The sequence below is a fragment of the Eschrichtius robustus genome, chromosome 10, assembly GCF_028021215.1.
Source record: "Eschrichtius robustus isolate mEscRob2 chromosome 10, mEscRob2.pri, whole genome shotgun sequence".
In the NCBI taxonomy this organism is placed as follows: Eukaryota; Metazoa; Chordata; class Mammalia; order Artiodactyla; family Eschrichtiidae; genus Eschrichtius; species Eschrichtius robustus.
Genome location: NC_090833.1, coordinates 2983402 through 2997017, shown reverse-complemented (window position 1 = coordinate 2997017; position 13616 = coordinate 2983402). Strand labels below are relative to the sequence as shown.

General features: G+C 56.0%; 1 long non-coding RNA gene across 1 annotated transcript; it reads left to right on the top strand.

The window, feature by feature from the left end:
• The first annotated feature begins 8584 nt into the window (after positions 1–8584).
• Positions 8585–11056, top strand: LOC137770496 (uncharacterized). The gene is made up of 2 exons (XR_011075182.1): positions 8585–8752; positions 9197–11056. It is a non-coding gene; the product is annotated as an uncharacterized lncRNA (long non-coding RNA).
• The last annotated feature ends 2560 nt before the right edge of the window (positions 11057–13616 follow it).

The window sequence follows — 13616 nt, the reverse complement described above, 5'->3', positions numbered from 1 at the left end:
AGACCTGGGGAAGGAGGACCCAGTGCAGAGCTGGCCTCCGTGGTCCCTGGCACCCTTGTTTATATTTATTCCCACGTTTGTTTAATCGTCTCCAGTCCGTGCCCAATGTTCCGGCTCCGAGGGGAAGGGGCCAAGCCCATGAGAAAGTGCCCCATGTACTTTCCTGGGGGGAGGATCCCCCCAAGAAACTTGAACTTGCAGCAGCTCAAAGGGGGGCGGCGTTGAGACCCCACAAAGGACAGTGAGGCCCCTCCAATGGGTGGACATCACGTCACACCTCTGGAATGTTCTTCGAGCAGTCCCAGAACATCCATTCCAGGGAGGGGACCACTGTGGTCCAGGAAGCCCAGGAAGGAAGACAAAACGTGCAGCAGAAACGCCGCGTCAGGACGGACACACGGTCTGCCCAGTTCCAAGTCTTCAGGGTGTTTTATTTTCTTCAGGATCCCATGAAATCTCTCATACACAGTAGGACGCAGGGGTCATTTTCGGAGTGAGGCCAGGGTGTGGGCGGGATGAACTCGTGCGCTGGGAGTGCTGGGATCCCGGACACGGAGGAACTGCCCAGCCCGGGCCCCCGTGAGTGGAGAGGGCGGCCGGGCATCGCCCCAGGCAGGGTTGCCGGTCCCTGCGGCCTCCCTGCCGACAGGTTGAGGGCTGCCAGCTCCTTCGTCTGCTTCGAGATGTTGCTTCCATCCAGCCGAAGCACAGGGGGGCCGGGGATGGCCGAGCAGGGCCCTGTCTCTCACTCCCAAGCAGTTTAAAGTGTTACAGGAGGACAGCTCCTGCTGCCCTCGCGCGGGGACTCTGCGCCAGACGCGGCCACTCTGACTGTGTGACGGGGGACAGTTCATGCATCCTGCCTGCCTCAGGTTCCTCGTCTGGAAAGTGAAATTCATAAGGGCACCCGTCTCATGGGACCACCGCATCCTCAAGGAGCTAAAATTTGCCGAATGTTTAAAAGCAGTCAAGGCACACGGTGAGTTCTCCAGAAGTGCTGGTTAAATTAAGAAGATGCATAAGAAAGGAGGCCAGGGCTTCCCCGGTGGTGCAGTGGTTGAGAATCTGCCTGCCAATGCAGGGGACACGGGTTCGAGCCCTGGTCTGGGAAGATCCCACATGCCGTGGAGCAACTAGGCCTGTGAGCCACAACTACTGAGCCTGCGCGTCTGGAGCCTGCGCTCCGCAACAAGAGAGGCCGCGACGGTGAGAGGCCCGCGGACCGCGATGAAGAGTGGCCCCCGCTCGCCACAACTAGAGAGAGCCCTCGCACAGAAACGAAGACCCAACACAGCCATAAATTAATTAATTAATTAATTAAAATAATAATAATAATAAAGAAAAGAGGCCAGATCTAGGAGGAGGAGGGTGCCCGGCACCATGGGAGGCCAGGGGGCCTCATCTCCCAGACGAGGAACCGAGGAATCGGAGAGCCGGGGGCCCAGCTGGTGGGCAGGAGCAGCCTTGAACCAGACATTCCAGGAAGGAGCAGTAAGGCGGCCCTGCTCCCCAGCACCAGTGGCCTCCAGGGTGGAGGGAGAGGGCATGGGCACTCCCAGCGTGGAGGTGCCCACTCTGCCTGCCCCGGGCAGCCCTGCGGGGGCGTATCACTGCACGAACACCTGAGGAGCTTCACCAACAGCCCAGCAACGTCCTGGCCTGCAGGTCCTGTCTTTGGACCTCAGATGGGGTCCCTGCTCCAATAATCAGGGTGCTAAAGCAGCGCCCCCAACCCCAGGACGCCCCATCCATGTCCCCAGACCCGCCCAGCTCGCCAGGGGCCCTGTTCCAGGCTGAGAGGCTGAGTCCCAGCTTCCCCGAGGCAGCTCACACCAGGCCAGTGCCACCAGCAACTTCCAACCGGCTCTGCCCCCGCCTCGCCTGCTCCCCTCGGGCCCCAAACACAGCTTGCTTTTGTTGTTTGTTTGGGGACTTTTGAGGGGATATTTTTAAGTGTCAAAAATTTACACATTTAAGGGTAAAATATTTCAAACACATCGGAAAGTACAGAGCAGCCCCGTCCAGTAGTCCTTTCTGCGATGGGAGGATGTCCTACCTCTGCCCGTGCAGTTCAGCAGCCACTGGACAGACGCACGGGGCCTGGGGCACTGGAAACGTGACCTGCCTGCCTGGGAACCTTCAGGTGGAATCTAATTCGATCTCAATTCACGGCCATGACTGGCTGCCACGCGGGACAGCACTGGCTTAGAGGAGATGGCTCAGACACCACGAATGTCAACGTTCATGAAGTTTCTGCGCAATTTTAGTTTCTCCAGAAACAGAGCCAGAGACAGGGATTGGAGGGCAAGTTGTTCATTTGGAGGATGGAGAGAACGCTAGGGGCGGGGCGTGGGCCACAGGAAAGGGGAGTCACCAGTTAAGAGCACCCCCTCCAGGTGGGCACATGAGGACTGGCCCGGGCACACAGCGTTGTCACAGCAGCGGTGCCGTGCTGGATGGATGAACCACGCGTGGGCACCCACACAACGGAGTGTCAGTCAGCCGTGCAAAGAGGTGAAGTGCTGACACATGCTATACTCGAGCCCCGAAGACATGGTGCTGAGGGGAGAAGCCAGACATACAGGGGATGAGGGGGAGTGATGGGTACAGGATGTTGTTTGGCTGAGGGAAATGTATCCCAAGTAGATAGAGGTTACCGTCGGACAACATTTGAATGTACCAAAGTCCACTGGACTGTTAACCTCTCTGCAAAAAAACACACAAGAATGTGTGAAGTCAGTTCTCACAGCAGGGGACTGGGGGTGCAGTCCTGCAGGGGCATGCTGGGAAAATGGTCCAGAAGTAACATCCCCAAGGGTAGGGAGTTGGGGTATTTATACACCACCCCCCCACCCCCCGTCATGATGGCCGAGCATCCCTGGGCACAGAGGTGCAGCCCTGGGGGCTGAGCTGTCTGGAGGACGCTGAGGGGGAGGGTTGGGGGGACATGGGGGGGCACAGATGCTGCTTCTCCCGTTTTTATAATAATAATAATAAAACAGCCCCTCTGTGCACCGCCTGCATCCCATCCCGCCCGCCCCCAGAGATCATCTCTCTCTTCTTTTTTTCTTGGCCACGCTGCGCAGCTTGCAGGATCTTAGTTCCTCGACCGGGGACTGAACCCAGGCCCTCGGCAGTGAAAGCACGGAGTCCTAACCACTGGACCACCAGGGGATCCCTGAGACCACCTTTGTCTTGAATGCCAGGTTGATCATTCACCCGTGTGATGGGGAGAACGATGCCCCCCAAAGATGCTCTAATTCCCCGAACCTGGGACTCGGTTATCAGAGAGGACTATGCAGATGATTAAGTGAAGGATCTGGAGATGGAGCTTACCTTGGATGATGGGGCTGGGTCCTGTGGTGTCACAAGGGTCCCTACAGGAGGGAGGCAGGAGGTCAGAGCGGAGAGAAGATGTGATGACGGAGGCCAAGGTCGAGGAGGGAAGACGCTGCCGGCCCCGAAGCCGGAGGAAGGGCCGGGAGCCGAGGAACGCGGGCACCTCCAGAGCTGGGACAGGCTGGGCGGCCAATGCTCCCCTGGAGCCTCCGGAAGGACCCAGCCCTGCTGACACCTGGACTTCAGTCCAGTGAGACGGCTTTTGGACTTCTGACCCCCAAGACTGTAAGATCATATGTGTGTACTGCGTTAAGCCACCAAATCTGTGGTCATCCTACAGCAGCAGCAGGTGTGGCATTTATGGAACGAGCATTGATTATCCGTCTGTCTCCCACTTGCCTTTCTCCCTCACTTATGTTTTATATTCATCCCCGCTGATCCATGGAAGCGTTATCCATCCTTGTACTGCTGAGTAACATTCTGCCACACGGATCCACCACAATTCATTTGTCCCGATCCCTGTCGATGGGTTTGGAGCTGTTTCCACGCGTTGGCATTCTTAGCGGACTTTTATAAACGTTCTTTGCCCTCTTTCCTGTTTTGTAGGGTTTCTCTGGACTCATATGTCCGGTGTTTATTTACTCAGCAAAGGCTTCCCAAGCATCTGTACTCGATGTTGCTTACTAGGAACACAGCCGGGCAGGGCTGGGCTCCAAACACAGCTGGTCCACCAGCCACAAGCCACAGAACACAAGTCAGGCTGCAGGGGGCTCCCTGGCGCCCCTTCACCAGGCACCCCGTGAGAAGGAAGTATCCTATTCTCCATCCCCCCCCAGCAACCCCACAACCCCCCAAGAAACCCTTCCTGCCTCTCTCAGTGCAAGCTAAGCCTCCTTCTGTGTGCCCTGGGGCAGGCAGGGTGGGAACCGGCTGGTGGTTTGGAACCCGCTGGTCTCGGCATCTGTGCCTCTGCCCTGGTTACGAGACAAGTGGCAGGCCATGCTGAGCAGACACGTCAACGCCGTCAGACCACCAGCATTTCAGGAGGGGCACTCAGTGCCCTAAGGACGTATCATCAGGTGTGAGGTACGATGTCATCACAGAGGCTGCCCCAGGCCTCCCTGTATGTGCCAGGCAAGGCGAGCCCCTCTCTGCAAGCCTTCTCTGCGGGATCATCACAGTGAGGCTAGCAATTTCCCCATCTCACAGATGAAGAGGCTGAACTTAGAGAGGATTGGTCCCCCGCCCAGGTAAGCCCAAGGTGGGCAGAACGTCCACTGCAGGGCCTTCGAGGTCTTCTGCCGGAGGAAATTCCACCTCTTCTGGGAATGCCCTGTTTGCATCATCCTGTAGATGGAAGGCCCCTAAAGGGAAAGCCAGTCTTTCTGTAGTCAGGACCCAGGCCAGGGGCTCTGAATCTCGGTTGTGCTCAGAATACAGGGACCTGATTTGAATCCTGAAATCATTCCTTTATTTATCAAAAAAAAAAAAAAAAAAAAAAATCTACTGAGCTTTGCCGTGTGCTGGGCGCTGGGCTTGGCGTGGGGCTGGATCAGTGGATGAGACAGTGGGGGCCACGCCAGTCGGAACCTGCAGAGGGTCTGATTTCCTACTCGCCTGAGTCAGGGCCCCAACAGGAGGCAGGTGCTCTCTCAGGTCAAGATCATTCAAGGAGGGTTTATTCCCAAAGGGACGATTGCAGTGGTGCAGGAGAAGGGGTGCCCTAGGGACAGCACGGTGACTGGGGGCTGTCATCCCAGCCCCCAGGGAGGAGGGGAGGTAGTTTCCAGACCCCACGTGGAGAACTCAGCCTGGGAGGAGACGCACGGCCAGCAGAGACAACCTCGGGGAAGGGGGCGGGTCACACAGCCTGCCTACTCCCCTCCCTCCTTTCTTCCCACCCCCACCCAGCGGCTGAGCCCAGCTGGAAGCCAGAGGAGCAAGGTGCCTTTGATATGGTCTACCCAGGACCACCCTCAGGACAGAGAGCAGAGGGGAGAAAGGCGGACCGTGGGTATAGAGGGGCAAGCAAAACACCAACAAATGTAAAATGGTGCAACCACCATGGAAAACATAAAGCTAAATGTAGAGTTTCCAGATGACCGAGTGATTCCACTCCTGGGTACAGACCCAAAGGAACTGGAAACGGGAACCCAAGTCCAAGTACACATAGGCTCACAGCAGCACTTCCCACAACAGCTAAAGGTGCAGATGCATGCACCCACCAGCAGAGGAAGGATAAACAATACGTGGTTCATCTATACAGTGGAATATTATTTAGCCATAAAAAGGAATGAAGCACTGATTCGTGCTACCACATGGATGAACCTTGAAAACATGATGCTAAGGAAAGAAGCCAGACACAAAAGGACAAATATTGTACATGAAATATTGAGAAGAGGCAAATTCATAGGGACAGAAAGTAGATTGGAGGTTACCAGGGGCTGGGGGAGATGGGAGGTTGTTACTTAGCAGTGACAGAGTTTCTGTTGGGGTGATGAAAGTGCTTTGAAAATAAATAGTGGTGATGGTTGTACAACATTGTCAATGTAATTAATGCCATTAAATCGTGCATTAAAATGGGTGAGCTTTTTGGTATGTGAATTATATCCCAATAAAGCTGTTTTTTAAAAAAACATCAGACGCATTCCACTCCCCTGCCCCGCAACACTCACCCAGTCCTGTCCTCCCTCTGGTTGAAAATCTCATGTCCCCAGCACAGAGGATGGACCATGTCCCAGGAGCTGCCACATCATCGTGGGCAGTGTCAGTATGATTGCCGGACACACTACCCCCTGAAATGTACAGCCAGCTGCACCAGTGCTTTTCATGCAGGGCAAATTGAAAGGGGCAGGGGAGACAGGAACAATGTGGGGCTCTCTTCCACCTAGGGCTCCATTGCCCCTTGACCTCTGCATGACCTCTGCTGGTGGGGTGACCCAAGACTTCACTTGCCAAGGATCCGGGTCCTTGGCGGCCCTGCCTTTGTTTTCTTCCCTTGTGAGGAATTTCTTATGTAAACAGCACAGCCTAGGTTTGATATATTTCACCAATCTGTCAGCATCTTTTAACTGGTAAGTTTCGTCCTGCTATGTTTAGTGTGATGACTGGTGTATTTGAAATCACTCTGTCTTCCTTGTGCTTGCTATCCAACCTGACCCGTCCAGGCTCCCTGCCCAACCCTCTCCTGCCTTTCAATGGACTGACGTTCTCTTCAGTTCTGTTTTTCCCCTCTGCTGCTTTTTCCACTCTATTTGTTTTTAGCAGTTATCCTTATAGGTTTGACGTGCCTATCTAAGCTGAAAATTGATTTCTCTACCTTTCTCTGAAACAAGGAGAGGAATCTAAGATACTTTCACTCCTATCAACCGCTCCCATCTTTCTTGTTATTCTTGGCTGGTATTTGAGTTCTATCTTTTTCATCCCTCAAATGAGATTTGTTTTCTACAGTCACAGTGGACAAGGCTGGTGTTGGGCTGGGTCTCTTCTTTTTACCATTTCTTCCAACAGCAGCACCAGTCTGGCTGAATGCATGTGTGCGTGTGCAGGCGTGTAGGAGTGCCCTTGGGACAGTGGTGGCCACTTTGCCTGCAGGGGATGCAGGCTGTGCCCAAGCCCCCCCGCCCCTCCCTCCCTGACCTCCAAGCACAGCCTCCCTCTGTGTTTGGTAAACATGTGAGAAACTCTAAACAAAACCTTTGCAAACCGTTCCTTCTGGCATCTCCTTCTCCCTTTGGATCATTCTCTTTCCTCCTGAATCATATTTTTTCTGAGTCTTTTTCCTGAGGGTCTGTGGGGATACTCTAACTCAGATGTTGTTTGTCTGACATTGTCTTTATCCACCAGTTTTTAAATGGCATTTCACGGGTACATGATGGATGGAAGGGGAGTGTTGTTTGGGGAGCACTTTGGAGATGCCTTCCTGTTGCTGTTCTTTGAGAGTTTGTTGTCATTATGGTTGTCCTTTGATGGGGAATCAGTCTTTTCTGTCTGTCTGATGACATAGGACCTTCTCTTAGTTCATAGCCCCAGTGTGCTATCGTGTGCCTGGGGTGGCTTACCTCTCGTCACCCAGCTTCCCGAATCTGAGGACGCGTGCCTGTCATCAACTGTAGCCCCTTCTCAGCTGTGAGCGCTTTGATCACAGCCCCTCTTCCGTCTTCTACTTCCCTTCCTCCTGCCCCCAGGACGGTGGTCCCCTCCCGCCCTGAAGCTGGCCTGCGTGGCTTCCAAGACTGGGTCACAGAGGTCATTGCAGCTTCCCCAGCTCTCTGGGGAAGCGGCCACCACGCTACCTGCCCCTGTGAGGACACCGGAGCAGCCCCACGGGGAGGTTCCCCCCAATTCTCCTGCCAGGCGAATAGAGCCTCAGGATGCAAATGTGCAGTTGCCTAGGAACGGGGTGGGGGAAGGTGGCAAAATGGTTCCCCCTGCACACACAGACCTCCCTTGGCCCCGAGCGTCTGCCTCAGCGTTCTCTCCTCCAGGAAGTTTCTGGAATGTCTGCAGCCACTTGATTCCCCCTTCTCTGGGCGTCTTGCCCTCTTCCAGGCCTGTCACTTTCAGTGCATGTCCTGTTGTGTCATAAGCCCAACATTTCTTTCATTTGAGTTTCTTGATTCAAAGTCCACAGATTATCAGATTATTTCCTTGTCTCCCTCGGGGTGCCCAGTTCTGGGCCTTAGATGATCCGAAAGCTCCCTGCTCCCTGCAGGAGGCGGGGGGAGATTTCTTGGAGAGTCCACGGCCCGAAAACAGACCCCCCCGCCCCCGTGGAGATCACGCTGCTGTCCTCACCACGAGGGGCAGCTGTATAAAGGGCTTCCTACCGCCGCGGGATCCCAAAGGGCAGGGATATTTTGGTCTCATCATTACCAACACCGTGTCCCCCACGCAGGCCTGACACCGTAGGGGCTCAGCTTCTATTTTCAGAAGGATACGAATGTGGTTTTCTTTGCCTTTTGGCTGCCGATGGAAGTGTGGAGAGCAAACCCCACCTCCGTTTCATCAGCTGGGAAGGCCTTTTGGTGAAAAGCCCTCTTCCATTCCCCCCCATTCCAATGACAGTCTTCCCTGGCCCGGACTTTTGTTTTCTTTTAACATTGTTTTTTATTGTAGTAGAAAACACATAACATAAAATTTACCACTGTAACCACTTTAAAGTGGAAACTTCAAGGGCATTTACGAAATTCACGCTGTTGTGCAACCATCACCCCCTCTGGTTCCAGACATTCGGCCCTGAGTTTTCTTCCTGCTTCCACACTGTATACTTTGCTCTACGCATCTCCCGGGAGCTGCCTAAAATCCTCATGGGATGAGGCGAGATTTCCATTAAGAAAATACCTGAATTGCAAGGATGAAGTTTGGGCTCTTTTAAACTCGTAACGCTCCTGAGAACGCACGGTGGATGAAGGTGAGCTGGGGGATTCTGCGTTAGCATTGGTCTAGTCGTCCAGCTTTTTCTGAGTTTTGGCAGCCAACGACCTCTTTCCACGACACCACCGGCTCCCAGCTCCTGGGCTCCGGGACCCCTCACTGGCGGCCGACAGCCGGGAGCTGCCCAGGCTGTGGATTCTCTTGTTTCCTTGGGTTACACACAAAAGTTTTGTCCCCCTTGGCTCTGTTGATGGCTCTGTGTAACACAAACTGACCAACGCCAGAAGCGACGGCTAGAGCCGGCATCCCGGGGAGGTCGGAGGGCCGCTGCCACCCCGCGCCCCCTGCCCTCCTGTCGTGGCCGCGCCCTCGGAGGAGGAGACCGGCGGAGGCCCAACAGCAAACTCCCAAAGGGCAGCGGCCCTTCTCCCTGCCCTCGACCCCCAGGCCGCTGACCTTCTTCGCTCTTGTTCCCTGTCAGGACATCTTTGCCAAACACTGAGTGGAAACATCTGAGCAGCTCTGGCTGCATCTCAAGGCTGGGATTCGAACACGGCTCAGAGCTGCCAGCTGGTCAGTGTATCTCGGGCTGTGGATCTCTGCAGCTTGGCAGTGAGAAGTCTTGGACGAGAGGCCCCAACTCTGCCTTCTCCTGCAGCACGTCTGAACCCAGGCTGGTTCCCTGGAGGAAGAAGGAGAGGGGGAGGAGAGGGCACAGCTGAGGCCTTGGAGATGGAGAAAGCTCCTGAGCCCCTCACCATTCCCTGTGACTCAGTCATCCCAGCTGCACGCAGTCCAGCAAGAAGTGTCCAGAAGGCTGCGGGAAGCGTGAGGCAGGGCAGCAGACCCCAGGCCACCACCCTCAGACCTGGTCCTGCCTCCCTCTGCTGAAGGTCCGATGGGCCGGAAGCAGCTGGACAGCTTGGGAGAATCAGGGAAGGCAGCAAGGCACACAGCACAGAGCGGCGCCAGCGGCCCTGACGGCTGTGTGGGGTCTCCAGCAGAGCCAAGACGGGGCAGTCACATACACCTCAGCAGCACCCAGGCCCCGCCCTGCGGCAAGGAAGGGAGGATCCGGGTCCTGGATGTTCCTGGCACAGCAGAGGGAACCTGGCAAGTGTCCGCTGAAGCAATCTGCCAGCTTCCAAAAGGCCCGTGACGTGATGCCAGCTTGGACAGGAAGTGATCTTATCAGAATCGTTCACTTTCACCTCATCCAGCCTTTGCAGCTGAAGCACAGGGGACAGGGGAACCAAGGAAAATGACACCCGAGGACATCCAGACTAAGACAGACTACGACAGTCCACAAGGCACCGGCTTGCTCTCCAAAACGTCCATGAGTCAGTGTCCTGGGAAAACATGAAGGGGGCGGGGCGTGTTCTTCCGTGAAATAGATCAGAGGCGGAGCCAAACGGGAGATGCGAATTACATTCTAAATCCCAAAACCCAGAAAACCCTAAGGTGCCTCTCTGCACAACTGAAGAAATGAAATATAGACTGAAAGATAGACAGAGTGAGGAGACTGCAAGGTTCTCCAGGGCCAGGACGGTATCATGCTGATGATGGAGTGTGGCCTTCTTTTTAGTGGAGGCAAGCCAAAGGGTTTGGAGGTGAAACATGGGATGTCTGCAACTTTCTTTCAAATGAGAAGAGAAAAAGAGGGAGGGGGAGGAGGAGTAGAAGCCTCCCACGTCTATCCATCCATCAGGGTCTGGACAGAAGCACGGGCAGCCTGGGTAGCTGAGCACATTACGTAAAGGGACTGGTTCCAAACGTCTGGCCAGGGAGGGGGAGACTGGGAAGGAGAGCCCGGTGGGAGCTGTTACCCCATCAGCAGGGAGAAGGGTGCTTGAGAGGCCCTGCACGCACACACCTACCTCCCGCCCATGAGGAGGGAGCCGGGAGAAGACCGTCAGGGCATCACTGAGGCCAGGTGGTGGCCGCATGGGCCAGCGTGGGCCTGTTGGGTTTTTTTTTGCCTTTTTGTTTGAAATGTTGAACATTTGAAAACTCTCATAATAGTAAAAAATGGGGGGTGGGAAGGAGAAGAAGGAGGCAGAGAGAGGAGGGCGGATGCCCACCCTGGCCTGAAAGGCGTGGAGGAAAGCCAGTCTGCAGGCCGGGAAGGGAGCCTGCAGCTCCTCCCCGCCCGCCCACCTCGGGGGCCCCGTGGGCCTCGGGCCGGGCAAGGGGGGCGCAGGCGGCGGTCAGCTCGGGGGAGACGCAGCCCCGCTCCCCGGGAGGCAGAGCGGGCGTCTGCCTTCATACCCAAAAATAAATGGGCAAAATGTGAATAACGGGGGTTTCTGGGGGAATAAACAACATTTGGGCCAAAACCAAACTCCGGTAGACATGCTCACACTTATTTAACGGGTTAGCACTGTTTTTCTTGGGAATTGCATGGGTGTGGAGAGTTTCGGAGCTTGACCCGAGAAGCAGTTCCTGCCAGGCCCTCAGACCGACTGCAAGCAGCAGAGCTCAGGAAACTCGGCAAACCCTCAGACCTGCTGAGACGCGTCCCCAGCGATCAGGGCCAGCCCTGCGGCTGTCACACAAACACTAGGAGGACAGGCCAACCCAGGGCCCAGAGCCACCGCCCGGCCCTCTCGCTGGGTCCAGGCCCTGGAGACCCCTAGCCCACGCAGGCCCACGCTGCCCAGCCCACAGCGGGGGCCACGGTTCAGGTTTGTGTCTTGGTTACTCAGCGCCAGGAGCGGTGACCTCATTGGCACAGAGAGAGGACAGAGCCCCCTCCCCAACAAGGTCCTGGGGAGAGGCGGGGCCAAGGCACAAGCCAGTGAAGGCGCCAGGAGGGACCCAGTGAATGTAGGGAGGGAGCAGAGGGGACCCGCCTCACCCACCCCTGCGCCCCTGATGGAATCCACAGACAAAACAGGCTGAACGCATCGCCTAGGGTCAGACAGGCGTGGGTTGGAACCCAGCACCCTCTTCCTGGCTGTGTGCCCTGGACAGGTCACCCAGCATCTCTGAGCCTGTTTGCTGCTCTGTGTAAAGGGCTTGCTGAGAGCACCCATGACAGAGATCCATGGAGAACAGCACCTGGGAAGGCGTTTCAAGCAGCTCCTTTCTACCACGAGTTGATTGACTTGGCGTGTAAATGTTCTGGGGCTGCTGTAACAAGTGACCACAAACGGGGGGCTGGAAACAACAGACATTCATCTCTCCCACTTGTGATAGCTCGATGGCTGCAACAACCTCTGTTTACTGATGTGGCAGGCAACATTTTTCATTCACAGAAGAATTATGTGTGAGAGTAGCTGTAACATCTATGCATTTCATTTCTGGATCATAAAGGAACTGGTAAAAATATTTGTTAGAAAAGGGCTGTTGGGTCTGATGGGGTGAGAACCATGTGTCAAAGCAACAGCCCAGGGCTGGAGCTCCGGGGGGGGGCCGGAGGGGGTGTGGGAAGCAGGACTTGAGCAGGAATCTGAGAAATGGGTCCAAGAGAGGATCCAGGTGCAGGGTCCGGCCCGGAGCCGCAAGAGCCTGGCCTGAGGGTTTGTGGAAACAACCGGCCGGCCGTGGGTTTGCACCCACAGGGCCCAAGACAGGAAGGGGCACCACCAGCTCAGGCGCACCCGCCCCTCCGAGGGTGTTCTCGCACTTGCTGAGACGGAGAAGTTGTGCTTCTCACCCGGGAGGAAGAGCAGGATTCGGGCTGAAGCCCGGGTCCTGGGATCCAAGGTGGGGGGCTGGTGGGGGAGAGATGCTGACAGTGAACCCGGGCTGACATTTACCTAAATCGAGAAGGCAAGAAACACGGGGGGACATTTTAGCCTTCCAGGGGGTAAAGAAGGCAGAATTCTTTCTCTTTTAATAGTCCAAGCACCAAAAAGACACTTTGAACAAAGCCGGACGAGTCAGAGGGCAGGGGGGCTGACTCACAGGCCAGGGCGGGGGCAGCTCAGCACCCACGGCCCACGGGAGTCTGGGTCAGAAGCCCAGCAGCGGAAGCAAGGGGGTGATGGACCCAGCTCCGTGTCCCCCAAGTCCCCTGGGGACGCACAGAAGGGCAGTTAGCGGCTCAGAGCCTTTCAGCCTATCCAAGGGAAAATCATTTTTTTGGAATGGGTGGGCAAGGAGCGCTATGTACAAAGATGTTCTCAGCCGTATCATTTAGGATGATGAAGAATTCAAAGTATGGAGGAGAGGTGGGGCGTGGTTAGTCTGGGAAATGTCTCTCGGGGGCAACAGTCCACAGACGTTTAAATGGCCCGCAGGCTGGCTTAGGGGATAATAGTAACTGAAGAACAAGATTAGAGAGGTCCAGCACGACCACCACACTGGGACACACAGAGAAAAGGCCTCCTAGAAGGGGTAGCGCAAATGCAAATGGCAGTCTCCTTCAGGGAATAAAAACATAGGTCAATAGAAAGAGCAGGCCGAGGCCAGGTGGGCGTGGGATGTGCGGGGATGCCGCGTACCTGGCTACAGGTTCTCCAAACCTGAGGAGCGGGCAGGAAAGTCAGCCCAAACGTGGCATCCAGAGGACCGCACCCCGCCAGAGGCGGCCTGGGCTACAGTCACACCGTGTTAACGTGCTCTCCCAGCAGGCCCCTCGAGGGTGCATGCCGGCGCCACGGAGAGGCCACTTACCTGAGCAGTAGCGTCTGTTAACGTGTTGTCAACCAGGGGTGTGTAGCAGGTGAGGGGGGGTGAGGATCCCCCAGGGGGAGGCTCTGGGCAGGCCCCGCGGGCCCGGGAGGTGGGCTCCGTCTACCCTCCTGCTCCAGCTTCACATCCCCCGCAAGCCGGGCCATGGCCACATCCCCCAGCCACCTCTCCCAGACCTGGTGCTCATCCAGAGACACTGTGACCTGCGGGGGCTCGGCCCTCCCACCATGTCCTCCCCCAGCTCTTCAAAGGTGGGCCCCAGG